The 14,352-nt window shown below is 39.0% G+C and overlaps 2 protein-coding genes across 2 annotated transcripts in view; one reads left to right on the top strand and one right to left on the bottom strand.

Moving 5' to 3' along the window:
• The window catches only part of LOC139718896 (uncharacterized), a 73,648-nt gene extending 70,749 nt beyond the window's left edge, over positions 1 to 2,899 (bottom strand). Inside the window, exon 1 of the mRNA XM_071630344.1 lies at positions 2,765 to 2,899. The gene's annotated coding sequence lies outside the window, so the exon portion shown is untranslated. The remainder of the gene's footprint in view (positions 1 to 2,764) is intronic.
• A 5,250-nt stretch (positions 2,900 to 8,149) lies between these two features.
• Positions 8,150 to 14,352, top strand: part of LOC139718895 (exportin-1-like) — a 31,848-nt gene continuing 25,645 nt past the window's right edge. Inside the window, exon 1 of the mRNA XM_071630343.1 lies at positions 8,150 to 8,377. The gene's annotated coding sequence lies outside the window, so the exon portion shown is untranslated. The remainder of the gene's footprint in view (positions 8,378 to 14,352) is intronic.

Here is a 14,352-nt window from a genome sequence, read left to right as displayed (position 1 = left end):
TCTCTCACATTCTGATAAATCTAAACATAGCAGCTATGTTTAGATTTATCAGAATGTGAGAGAATTAGCTGGTGGTACAGCTACTGAGCATTGGTAAGTTTGTCAGCATGCAGATGCACCTTTCAATTGTGGCATCACAAGTAAAATATTCTAATTTGACTGCCAAAAGCATGTGTGTGTTGGTGACAAGCAACACTTCCTCAATCAAATAACATTTCATGTGTTCAAGCTTTCATTCGCGATTGTGTTTAATCTGAATGAGCAAAGTAAAATTGATTATTTATAAACATTATAAAAACATACAATGGTAAAAAAGTAGAGAAGAAATCAGTACAAGGTCATATAGCTGACCTAGCCATAAGACCAAAGAGTACACAGAGGTAGAGAATTTGAACTAGACATGCCTCTCTTTGGCCTCAGGAGCAAGTTAGTACTGAGACTGTCATTTACCTAACACAAGATGGTAATAGACTAGACCAAAAAATCTGACTGTTGTTCAGTGGCCTCTTGTTAATGATGGTCGCTGTTGGTGGTCGCTACTACAGTCGGCCCCTCACAACAGACATACTGTATATTAAACTTTCATTCCCTCTGCTGTGTGGACTTAGTTATCCAATGAGAACAAGCAGGAAATGGGGTAGAATTCCCTTTTTTCCGTTATAACTGATCACAAAACTTGGCATGCATATCTCTATAAATATTCTACTTCCTGTTCAATACAGTCCATCCACCTTTGGTGTATCGTTGTACTGCTGGCAATACCAAGAACTCAAGGAATAAGTCAAGCTCATCAGTTCCATGATTTATTCTTCTTATACACACCATTTTGCATACTTTATCACACTCACGTAAAACAGGATTCAAACTCTTTTTGCAAGCTGCCCTAAATTCGACCATAACGCCCTCCAAAATTCAATCGCCTGCTACATATAGAAATCTACAAAATTGTAGATATGCTTTTGCACAAAGTTAAATTTTGTAATGGGAGGTCGAACCTTGGTGCAACTGTTGTTTTTTGTAGCATAGTAGATTCTACCTCTGTCTGTTGTGACGCGATCGAGTTGAGGGTTGAGAGTTGGCAATCATGCATTTTACGGCCCTATATTACCGGTGCAAGATTTTACCCTAATCGACGAGCAGTGCGTGCGAATTTGAGTTTATCAAGCACCACGGGTTCAGCAGCACGTGTTCCGGCGGTACTGGACCGACTACTGTACTGTGTGCCTGTTTGAAATTTCGCATATGGATGCAGTGTGTGTATGTGTCAACATGTGCGTGCGTAAATGAAAGCACTTAAGGTACACCACATGGTTGCTCTAACGCCCTTCCCTGCACGGCATGATCGAGCAGAGACAAACAGGGTGCTGTGCACACAACGGAACGCAACCAGTGGTAAACTTTTTCCCTTTATTAATGAATTTAAATGAATGGACGTGGAAGCTGCACTGCATCTCACGCAGGGGATCAATAAATAATTAACCAATTGCAGAGGACATATCGTCGCTGGGGCCAGGGGTGACAAGACCTTGTATCTGCAATTTTGGTGAAAATGACTTTTTTGGATTAATGGTCAGTTAATCAGTTAAGTGATGTCCTGTCCAAATCCTAGATGTCTTACCCCAAAATGAAGCCACCACAGCATGTCAAAGGAATGTCTATCCTATTGGATACAGTGCAGTGCTTTGGCTGCTAATTGTGCTATGTTTTTTTGCTCTCCTGAACATTTGACATTTTGTAGATACGAGGTCTTGTCACCCCAGCGACGATATGTCACAGCAAACAAAAAAGCAGGAAGAAAATTTCTCAGTCTACAAAGAAATAAATTTATAACAAGTTCTCATACTCCGCAGAGTAATCACATTGAATAGCTTTATTGTCATTTCTGCAATAAAGACGAGGCATCAAGTTGGCATACCCCATACACAGAGACTCCAACCCAAAGCACCTTCTGATCTGGAGATTCTCCCGCCTGAAACCCCTAGCAAACGGGAGACTCCAAGTTGATGTGTGCGAAGCGCGAAGTTCCTAGGGTTCTTGATGCTCTCTGGTGCTATTAAAGGCTACATACAAAAGCAATAAGTAAGAAATCCTTTCCAACGGGAGACACAGAGCCATGGTGGGAGAAATTAAATCTCAAGCGGGAGAACGGGAGATTTTGCAAAAATTGGTTTTCGGCGGGAGATCTCCCGTCGAAAACCTCTGCATACAGTGGAAACTTGCTGAATGTGGGAGGGCATTACAAGACTACCGTAGTTATGGGTAAACTCGGCATAGCGGTAAACTTGGCCCCCAACGCGCACGTTACAACTTAATAAATGCGCGCGCTGCACTGGGGGCCCCCGAGTTTACCCATAAACTACGGTACTGTTTTTCAAGAAGCCCGACAAAAATTGACAGGTGCGGTGAATACAGGTGAATACATGATAATACACAACCACACGTGGACATGGTCCCGTACCAAGCCAAGGTCAGTCGGTACGAACGGCCAATCACACACACATCCATTTCATACATACAGCTGCACCATCCACTGAACACAAGCACTCACTGCACTGCACTAGCACGCACTGCCACTTGCTCTACATAAAGAAACGTGCTACCCTGTGGCGACTCTTCAACACCAACGGCCTACCGTCGCGTCGGCGCGGCTACGCCTACCTACTGCTTGCGTCAGTGCAAGCGCCGCCTCGAAAGTAAGTGGGCACGTAACCCATCACAAACATACAGCAAAAGAACGCTCTTTCACCATGAAATCTTTACTTACGTGAGAGAGAAATGGTAGTTGGGGAATCAAGAAGGTACGAAAGCTCTGTTATCGCTCATAACCATTCCTGACGGAAAGTCACGCTAGGTTTCATCAACGATGGTGGAACTTTCATTCATTCAGCGACTAGCAACTGTGCCGTACCTACGAAAGGATGTGTGCTGTAGCGGAAGAGCCGGGTTGTGATAGATCAAAGCTGATTGGCTGATCTGACAACCTGTCATATATTTTGTCGAATTACAGAAGCTGTTTGAAAAAATAGTTTCTCAGCATTATCTGCGGACCTGCTGGAAATTACCAATGTGATACTTATATTCTACTTTGGAGGTCGTTTGATTGCGTGACTGCAACACAGACATAATTTTTTATCTAATCACTTTTTATGGCCACTTGATAACATTTGAAAAAATAAACTGGAGTTGAAATATGGCTAAAAATGGGTGATGAAGTCAAGGGTTTATAGGATAGAACAGCCAATTGCCAACATGGCACTGCAAGAGGTATGATATAGACTTATTGAAGGCAAAGTACCTAAAATATAAAAAGTTTTATCATAATATCTTCATTTATGTATTAAAATGATTACAATTATTTTATCAAAATTTGTTTAAAGCAATTGTTAAACATGATATCCTACTAAAAGAGATTTTTTATCCAATTTAGATTATATATTATTTAGAAGAGACTGGTACATATTTGCACTCATGCAAAGTGTCGCAGCTGCGTCGAAGTGGCCATAGATGGCGCAAGAACAGTCAACGCCAAAGAGATTTTTCTCCTCCCCACAGAGCGGGTTGATAAATACAGTATCTATCAACCCGCTCTGAGTCAACGCTGAGGCTCAAACCTCTGACTCGCACATGGGTTTTCCACTACTAGTATTTCCAAAGAGCATCAAGAGTTTGATCGCAAAAAAAGAGTTAACTCTATTGGTATTGATCTGTGATATTTCCATTCAAAGCTGTTATAAAAAAAAGAAAATTATGAAAAGATATGATATACTTTTATTATAATAACTTCTATCATAACTTCAAGAATATTTTCTTGTCGTGTAACGAGTGAGGTGCCAAAAGGTTAATTGTTTTGCTAAACATGTCTGATTATGGACCTAACAAACTCTTCAATTATAGCGATCAATACGCTGAAGAATACATTATTGATGATAATATGTCTCACTTTTTTGAAATACTGTAACATGCAGATAATCACGCCTGGCAAAAATGGAAAGATATTTAAGATATTTGTAGCTACTCCCATCACACTTCAATAACAGAAATATTGAATTTTCATCATTGTGTGGTTTTTTTTTTAGAGCTCTAAACAGTGCAAACAATACAAAACGGTTATCATTACTTCTTGTATAGAGTTAAAAAGGAATTTTAGTCCAGTTATAAGTTAGTCTGTTAACAAAAAAAAAGAGTAAAATCTTTTATGTACAACAATGAAAATTCGATCAAAATCGGATACCTGGGAAAATTATGACGTTGTGAAGTTCTGCTAATTTCTGTGCAGAACAGTTCTCGAATATTTGATAATGAATATGTACATGAGTGAGCTGATGATGTCACCACCTCAGAATTTTTCATTGATTGTGTAAAAAAAAAAGTGATGAAAATTCAGTATTTCTGTTATTGAAGTGTAAAACATGATGAACTTCCCAGTTGAATAACTTCAGAATAATGATCAGTTAGATGAGGATTTAAGACTGGGCGTCATTGCATTTGATCGAAAAACTGTCACTTGAAATTCCAAAATTTTATGTACAAGCTATAAGACCTACGATAGGCTATATGACAAGTTGTGACTTCGGGGAATGATATCATAATTTTACTACTCTGTATATTCATATTAACTGTTTCAGAACTGTTTCCTGAAAAGTTAGCGAAACGTCAAAAAGTCTTTGATCGCATCACACAAAATAGTACAAGTATATAATTCATCAACATTGGGCCAAGAATCAAGATTCCGAAGGAGCAGTATAGGCCTACTACTTAAGAAACTTATGAACAGTTTGATCGCAAAAGGAGGTTTACTCCATTTTGGTAATGTGAGATATTTACGGTTAAAGATGCAACAGAAAAAAAAATGAATACGAACATAATAATGAAATTTTTTACTCATATAAATTCAAAAGCATTCCTTGTTATGGTATGCAAGACTGTGATCGAGGTATTGTATTACTGGAAAGGTTTTGTTTTGTTGTTTAAAAATGGATCTTAACCCATTTTGTGATCAAACTTTCATATCCGTATTTCCGGTTTGATCTTTTTAAAAGAACTTTGATGGAAATTTAACGAGCATGCACATGTCAACGGAAGTCTTGTGCGGTGGTGGTATCATTGGGTCATCTAAATTAATCACATTGAATCAAATCACATAATCAAATTGAAAACATGTGAGACATTGAAAGCCCGTAGCGCTCCTATGTTTGATTTTTTTTTTTTATCATCGCTGATTGCTTGATTTATACTCTATTATCATAATCACGCGTATATTCGGGATAAACAGAATCTGGTGTCGAACTGCACAATAGGCTTACTCTAATGGTTCATTGTGTTATTCCACTCATGAGCCTGTATACTCATTTAAAGGAATGAATGAATGACATCTCTATCACTATTATTAATGCCATGTGTATCATAACGCTTTTCTCGTCTGATTTGGTTTATATCATTTCACTTTTTGGTAACTGCAATCGATGAAAGCTAATAATCTCATCTTCTTTACCTTTTTCGTAATTCTTGATTCGGATTTTTACCTCACGTTACAATGCCTATAAATGGAACTACTCTCTAAAAAAAAAATCGAGTGAAAATTTTCACTCTAAAAAGAGTGAATACAAAAAAGAGTGAATTTCGAGTGAAATTGGAATGAATTTTGAGTGAAAATGCTCATTTTCACTCATTTTGGAGTGACGTCAGGGATCACTCCAAAATCTTCGAGTGATCCCTGACGTCACTCCAAAATGAGTGAAAATGAGCATTTTCACTCAAAATTCACTCCAATTTCACTCGAAATTCACTCTTTTTTAACGTATTTTTTGTATTCACTCTTTTTAGAGTGAAAATTTTCACTCGATTTTTTTTAGAGAGTAGGCAGGTGCATGAGAAAACTGAAGACCTTTGGATGTTTTGAACACTTCGAGATGGAATTGCAGCAGGTTGCCTCATTCACATGCACTTCATCAGCATGTCACGTATTGTGGGTCTATGATACCTATACTCAGCATCCTTCACCTCGACGTGACGCGCCACGTTTTCAAAAGGGGGGGGGGGGCACTTCAGACTTCTGGTGACACTTTCGTCTTCAGCCCAACTTCTGTAAGGTGCCACTTCCGGGTTTCTTCAGCTGACAAGCAACACCCCCCCCCCCCCCCAAAAAAAAAAAAAAATAAAAATTAAAAAAAAAAATAAAAAAAAAACAACCACAAAAACAAAAACAAAAAAACAAAAACAAAAACAAAAACAAAAACAAAAACAAAACAAAACAAAGCAAAACAAAACTAAACTAAACTAAAAACAGAACAAAACAAAACAAAACAAAAAATAAATAAAACAAAATAAAGCCACTGCGCTCACACTTCAAGGTTTCTATTTATTTCTTTCTAGTCCCACTTATACGCACTTCCGGGGTTTTAAAAAAAGCGGGGGGGGGGGGGGTGGAGGAGCATGAGTGGTGAAACCTGGGTATTCCTTTGTGGGTGCAAAAAAGTGGGGGAGGGCCCGAGCTCCCCCCCCCCCCCCCTTCCCGTGTTCCACCGGCCCTGAACTTGACTGCTATTCATCACTGTCTTGATGGTACGTGTGTCTAGATTAGATTCCAGGCTAAATGCGCACACCATTAAAAAAAAAAGAAAAATGATAGTATGTCGCTAAAATTTCCAAAGGCTAGCTCACTATGTTTTGTTTCCTACATTTGGTACAGTCTTTAATAAGAGCAACCACGTGATCGTGACAACGAATAATAACCTGGTTTCATCTTCTCTCAACAAAATGCTGTTGCTAATTGTCATAGGTAGATTACTACACTCAGTTTTATAACAAGAGATTTTGAGATTGCATGTTAATTGCATCTCAACGGAAAACTGATGCGAAGGGGAGTACGAAACGGCTAAAAAAAACAATAAAGATACTCATATCCTTCATTCCTGCTCGTCCATAATATATCGACATAATTTGCTTACTAGTAATTATGATGACAGACCAGAGACATTGATTTTATGCACGTGTAACGTATAATTATGTCTGTCGACGCAGAATTTAATGGGGGGGGGGGGTGGGGTGAGATATTGCTGGTTTCTTTGATACAGAGTCTGAGAGAATCATAATGAGAGTCAAACATTAGAGATCACGAAGCAAAAAGTGTAAGGTTTGTGGACACTGTGTACTCGTAAATGTTGGCCAGCATGGTGGAAATTTGAATGAGTCACATTCCGAATAGTTACTCAACCTCCCACTGTCAAAACTCTACGATAATGCAAAACCACGCTTTTAGCATTTTACGGCTAGCTGCACGTGATGATCTCGTGATTGCGCACTGGCCTCTCTTGCACTGTTGCAGGGTCTTCAAGCTTAGCTAATTTCGTGGTCGAGTACATAAGATACAATTGCAACAAACAAAGTCTGGAAATCCCCTAGGTACTATTAATGAACTTGATATAACTTGCAGAAAAATATAACCTATCGCCGCATGTCGGGGCAGTGGCAGATCATAATACGATTATGATTGTGCAATGAAAGAAATTTGAAGAAGCCTGATAGCAAAATTGTTTCAGACCATACAGGACGCGTTGCGCTATCTCAGGGCTTTCTAATCGAGTCTCTGTTTCAGCAATGTTTCGCCATCAACTAAATCACTGACAATGGCATGATTATTATAACTGGACAGTGAACATTCGCAGATAATTTATGCCGAATAGATTCGTTTATGTACCAACTACATTACTGCTGTGTACGGTAGTACGGTATTTCGGCTATTTGGCCAAGCATGCAAAGTGAAGTGTCGGGGCGCGGGCGGCCACAAGAGAGACGACTTGAACGCCAACAGCGCCCTCTGTATATGTTTACACACGCCATTCGTTCGCAATCGAACATTGCCCGCGAATATATTTTGCAAGATTCTACCTTTGCCGTATAATCGGTCTTTAATTAATATGAATTCTACCTAGAACACGTAAAATGAAAGGCATGAATAAAAGAATAAGATCTCAACACATGTAATTCATTATCGATTGGTCTGATCGTTACTTTGCTCCCCCAAAATCGGCCCGTGGCATATATTTCCGAGCGAAATAAACAACAGACAAGCACCGCGCATAGCAATCTGCGCCAAACTGGTTTTGACCGGTTTTTCTTCGCCAAAAATTTCCATCACTCCAGACGCATTTTCGGCCGAACGCGGACGTGGATTTACGTTACTCTGCGTGGTTTGTTGAATTAAATGACTGGAATTATAACATTCACACATGATAATGATTGTTGTAGCTTCGTAAACTCTTTAGTGGATTAAATTTTGGGAGTGCTTTGCAGACTACGTGTTTAGCGTACCCAGAAGGGGACTTCACACGGCATTTTCACGTGGGTACCAGAGCGGACGGCGAGCGGGTGCCAATCAGTAAGTGAATGCTCCATTCTCATTGGCTAGTTAGCGTGATCTGGGTGGGTTGACTCTCGAGCACCATGCAGCATGTCCGACTTGCCCCCATGAAAACCAGCTGGTGCTGCCGTGGAAGCTGCCATGCCATCCCATCCAGGCACGGAGCAGTATCATCGTCGGCAGGGTTTTCTGCTAGATTTCTACCTCAAATGACAGTGATGATGTACGAGTGCGGGTACATTGTAACGTTAGAAGTCTGTGCTCCATAGTCCATGCTGTAAAGAAACATAGAATTCGTATTAATCGTAAAGCTAAAATTATTTGTAAGCTGGCCAGGTCATTTTCATTGCCCCGTTTACACGGCCCAAAATAATGACGACAGGTCAGTTGATGGATGAATTGAAGGGCTAGATTCCCGCGCTTCTAAAGTTAGAAGTCCAGACTCTAACGTTAATAATGGATTAGCATGATTTAGGGCTAGCAGCTATCAGTCAAACTCATAACAAAGGTTAGGTAGATTTAACTAGAGTCCAGATCACATGATATCTCACAAATTTCTTTCAGCTGATCAGACAAAGAGCAAAAAGAAGAACAAATGTGGACCTGGTGCTACGTGCTCCAGCCCAGGATAATTTGGGTCATTTTAAGTTTTCTTATAGAAAACATAGTGCAGTGTAAAATCGCATTTTGATTCCGGACACGATTTTCATAATGGAATAATCGACGTCTTTCACATCTTGTCCATCATGCACCATAATCATAATATTGATAAGCGTAAATACCCTTGATTCACATTACAGACTACAGTACACATTCGGACCGAGCGGACGACAAAGAGAACATTGGCAAATGAGGCTCAAATTTTGTATTGTAGAGTGACAGTGTAAAGTCTACATGTAACATGAACATTTCAAACAATTTAGAATCTCTAAGCAATAAAATCTTGTGATAAATTGACATCTTCCAAAATCTGAGATGAAATGTGAATTTCTTAGTGTTTCTAACAAATACATTTTTGTGTCACAATTTTTTTGCGATTACGGCCCATACAATGCAATGCTCTGAAAGACTAGTCTACAAGGTTCCGTGTGTACCATGGTACTGAATGTCATTATTGTACACAGATGTGCACGTCTGAAAATACCATGCTGTTCGATGATATCACATCACCGATCTGTGGATATACAGCCACACATGCATGTGTGTGTACCATTCAGCCACTTCTGACAAGTTAAACTGAACAGAAAGACCCTCTTTTTTTCGTCTTTTTTTTTTTGTTTTTTTTTGCATGTGGTTGAAGAAGAACATTTATCTGTGACCTGACAAAATTTGATAAAGTTAATGGGTTCAGATCAGTCCAGGCACCCCCTCATGAATGAGCAATGTGCAGAGACTCCAACTCTCCCGTTTTCGACGGGAGATCTCCTGCCGAAAAACCCACTTTTGCAAAATCTCCCGTTCTCCTGCTTGAGATCTAATTCCTCCCGCCCTGGCTCTGTGTCTCCCGTTGGAAATGATTTCTTACTTATAGCTACCGTATGTTGAAAAAATAAGCCTTGGATAGCACCAGAGAGCATCTAGAACCCTAGGAACTTCGCACTGATGAACTTTGAGTCTCCCGTTTGCTAGGGGTTTCCGGCAGGAGAATCTCCAGATCAGAAGGTGCTTGGGGTTGGAGTCTCTGAATGTGGGGATGTTTGTGAGACCCTTGGTCCGTGATGCTCAAGAGGGGTTTGTTCACGTCTCGCCCATCTCACATCTGACATTGTTGCAAGTTACTGTAAAACATGATATATTCACGGCATGAAATTTTCGCGAATTGGAGCCGACAGCCTTTTTCGTGGCATGAAATTTTTGCGAATTGCTACTGGCATTCAATGCATGTAGTGTATACAAAAGCTTTTGCGTGCATTTTAATTTCGCAAATTTTGGCGCTCGCGAAATTCGCGAAATTAAAATGCACGCGAAAATTTCTCGTTTTACAGTAGTTTGCACAGTGATTTTTGTTGATACACGTGCATGTCCACTGTCCATGATGAAAAGAAGAAGAAAAATTCTGTCTGCACTTTTTGACGATCTTTTTTTTTTTTTTTTTAAACAAACTGATGTGCAGCGACCCACTGAAGCAAGGGCGCCTGCGGGTTCACTCAGTGTAGAGCTGCTGCACCTCCGGACCTGATCCGACTCGAAATTTTCGGCGCCTTTTTCTGTGATTCTCACCTCTCCACACACGAATCAACCCCATGAAACTGAAGTCTGATATAATTTTGTTATCACAAATACATTGTATTTGTAAAGAGAAAAATAGAATCAGAACTAACCTGATCTTGTGCATAGGCCTTATATTGTTCCAAATTACGATTCCACACTGTGAGTACCTACCGGTACTCAAGTTTCTCTGCAAAGTAATCACTTATTAGGTATTACAGGTTCACTTTCTTTGTGAATTTTGCTGTCCACCAGCCTTTGGGCACTTTTCTTGCAGTTGCATGAAAAAGCGCCCAAAGGAACATGTTTATAATTAGGTGATACGCTATCAGCGTATCACCTATTGTGATTGTCAAAATCTCTCTTTATTTCTTTTTATTCTTCTTTCTTTCTGGACAATTTTGTGTCATCAATATCTCAAGAATGACATTACGGAATAACATGACATTTTCAGGGAACATGTCTCATGACAAAATCTAGCCACAATAAGGTTTTCATGACAGTAACATATCTATGACGTCATCTAGGCGCCATTTTGTGATTTTCGGACCATGTTACATGATCGATCATAACTTCATATCTAAAGGTCATGTCTGTATCATTTTCGGCGGACATTAAGTTCAGGTCACGCTCTATCATACATTTTAATGCTAATTACCTAAGACATTATTACGCGCGCGTACGCGCGCGTCAAACTTTTAAAAGGCTCAAAACAACTTACCAATGGGAAATCTCGAAGTTTCAGACAATTTTAAGCGTTTCGCGCGTTCGCGTCCGTCCGCACATTTTCGCGCGTAGTGCGCGTAAGCAAACTGAAAATGCACATTTTTTGACAGATTTGGATTCCTGATACATTAAGTAACAATATCCATTGATTTCCGATCAATTTTGACCTATAACAAAGGAATGCGTTGGCGTCAAAGTTGAAATTTCGTGTGCGCGTCTTTGTGCAAATATAGCGAAAAACATGTCTTTGTTTATTTCGCCATAGCTCTTTAAAACGTCTGGTTACCCTATGTTTTTATTGCATATTACAAAAACATATGAATTGGAAATAACGTTTCAAGTATTAATATTTCCATAATTACATTATGACGTCATCATATCATCATCTGAAATCAAAAAAGTGGAATTAATTTTTTTGAGGTACTGTTTCTGACATTCATTTGCTCGTATCTCTGTTGTTTAAGCTCAATATTATCCCAAATTCAGATATGTTGTACTTTGAACATTTGCCTTTCAGGTCCATGTCATGGTTTTGAAATTTAATGACGTCATCATACTTTAAATTGTGATTAAAGGTAAAGACGCAAAATCGGACAAGTTTACGTGTTATGTCTATGGGAGGGGATCTTTTTTAAAACCATGCATTGACTTGACAACGTTTAAGCACCTTTATCTCAGCTGATTCTGCTTCATTTCCTCTGAAACTTAAGTATGTTGTAGCTGAGACAATAAGCTGCAATAATCATGCATTTTCTTCTTCGAAATCTCCTCATCAGGTTGACAATTTTGCAGTTTAAAACTGAAAATGAGAATGGAATGTGGACGAAACGATTCCTGATTCATCTTTCACATACATAAGTTTGCGTTCCTCATGTTTTCTCGTGGAGACGTATGGCCGAGTGGTTAAAGGCGACGTCTCAGAGACGTGAGGTTGCGGGTTCGAACCCCACAAGATCACGAAACAAAATACTTAGCTATTTTACTTTTTTTTCTTCAATTTTGTATTACATATTCGTCCATGTAGAAATCACGTTCGTATATAAACGCACCTATACACACACACAGACACACACACACGCCATATCCCTCTTTTTTGTGTGTTGGAGACCACATTGCTTCGACTGCAGCAAAATTTTCCAGGTTGACTTTGTCAAACCGATCATAGTATGTAATGACGACGACTGAGGTGTTGTACTTTGAACAATTGTCTTTCAAGACGATGTCATTGTTTTGTAATTTGATGACGTCATTACACTGAAAATTGTGATTAAAGGCAAGGTATGAAAACCAGCCGATTATAGGTTTTATGTCTGCGGGACGTATTTTTCCCAAGTTGCCAGAAATGGCATAGCGACCTCAGTCGTTACAAGGCCGCTTTTCCGTCTAGCAATGCAATAGATGTTCACACGGCCACGTTAGTTGAGTGGGCATTGACTTTCCCCCTGTTATATCTATACATTGTTGTTTTTATTTGTCTAACCATTTCCGTTCATGACCCGTGGCCGAGTGGTTACAGAAACGGTTTCCCATGCACGCTCAATATAACTTCAAGGTGCCTATATCACATTCTTTTCTTTGTCGATCACAGATGACTGTCATCTGATGACCCCAAGCGTATCACCTAACTCGTCCTCAATGTGACGAGTTTTCATGTCTCGTTCTTGATTTTATTTATATTTTTTTGTCTGTTGCAGACACAGTTTTATTGACTGTTGCAGACACAGTTTTATTGACTGTTGCAGACACAGTTTTATTGATTGAAAGGGGAATATGAGTGATTTGTCAGTAGCTACACATGTCGTAAATTTCTGGGTCAGGAGATCAAAGTTTGTTAAAGTCATTTAAGTATTAGCAAACTGCAACTTTATGTTGGATGTTGATGGTTCTAATATGTAGTTCGATGATACTGTCAAGTATGAACAGTCAACCTTGCCTATAAAGGCGAATTTATTGGGATTAACGAAAACCCTTCGTCTTAAAGTGGAAGTCAATTTTTTATTTTTACTGATATTTGCTGATACAATGAATTTTCATCATGCCATGTCTTTTTATGTTTGTATTGTCCATTAAATTACAGCTGACAGTAGCTACATGTATATGTTGTTTACATGTATGTGTAGTGTTTTAGTTTTGTTTGAGTTAAGAGTACAAGCAGGTAAATTCTGTTAATTAGAGAATTTATTGATTGGTGTTTTGAGTTCCTGTCTTCAATTGAAAGAAAGCTGAATTATTGTGGAACCTATGGTCCCGTTATCGTCAAGTAAAGCATGATTATGGATAATGTAATAGAAATCATCAGTTGGTGTGTATGTAGACTGTGTATAAGGGGTGTATACAGTGTATTAAAAGTATCTATAGGTGAAAATGGCGGTTCTATTGATCACTCCAAGAGAACATTATGTAAGGTGAAATAAACTTACCAGTACATTGAATTCTCCACTTGTCTTCACTGGTGTAATAGTATGTGACTCAAGCTCACGTTGATGCTTGGCATCAGATAGGATTCATCTAACTGGTTGCATCTGGATGTCTAACACTAGCAGTGAAAATGATTGAAAGGGCCATTCAAACACAATGCAGAGTTATCATTTTTTACATTGCAATGCAAAATTCAATTTTATTGCCATTGTTCACACTTGGCCAAAACAAACAAACAAACTTTCTGATGCAAGTGCTAACCACTTCAATATTCTGAACTGTGCATGCCTAGAATGTTATTGAAAATGAGAAAGTTGATGAAATTTTAAATATTTGCCTATTTGTGTATTGCACTTCCTCGGGCAGTCAAATATGCAAATGACAGCCTGGGTTTTTTATCATTAGTACCGTGTATCTAGGATGGGGGAAAGTACTCAACTGTGTTGTTTTTTATGATTTGAGAATCTAGATGGAGATAAGAGCAGTGTTTGACTCATCTGAATGAGTCCTTTATTTGAGAAGTTTTGATTAACTGTACACTCTTGTCTGGAATTCTGGGAGGCACTCTCACTGCAGTGCATTAATTCTGTACTTACATGTACATCAGATCAGCAGTAATAGACATTATGTTGCCCTTCATG

This window comes from Diadema antillarum, unplaced genomic scaffold, assembly GCF_040938485.1.
Source record: "Diadema antillarum isolate AM-2024a unplaced genomic scaffold, OU_Dant_1.0 scf00000101, whole genome shotgun sequence".
Taxonomy (NCBI): Eukaryota; Metazoa; Echinodermata; class Echinoidea; order Diadematoida; family Diadematidae; genus Diadema; species Diadema antillarum.
Note: the sequence above shows the minus strand (reverse complement) of the source record. Positions and strands in the feature narration are given on the sequence as shown.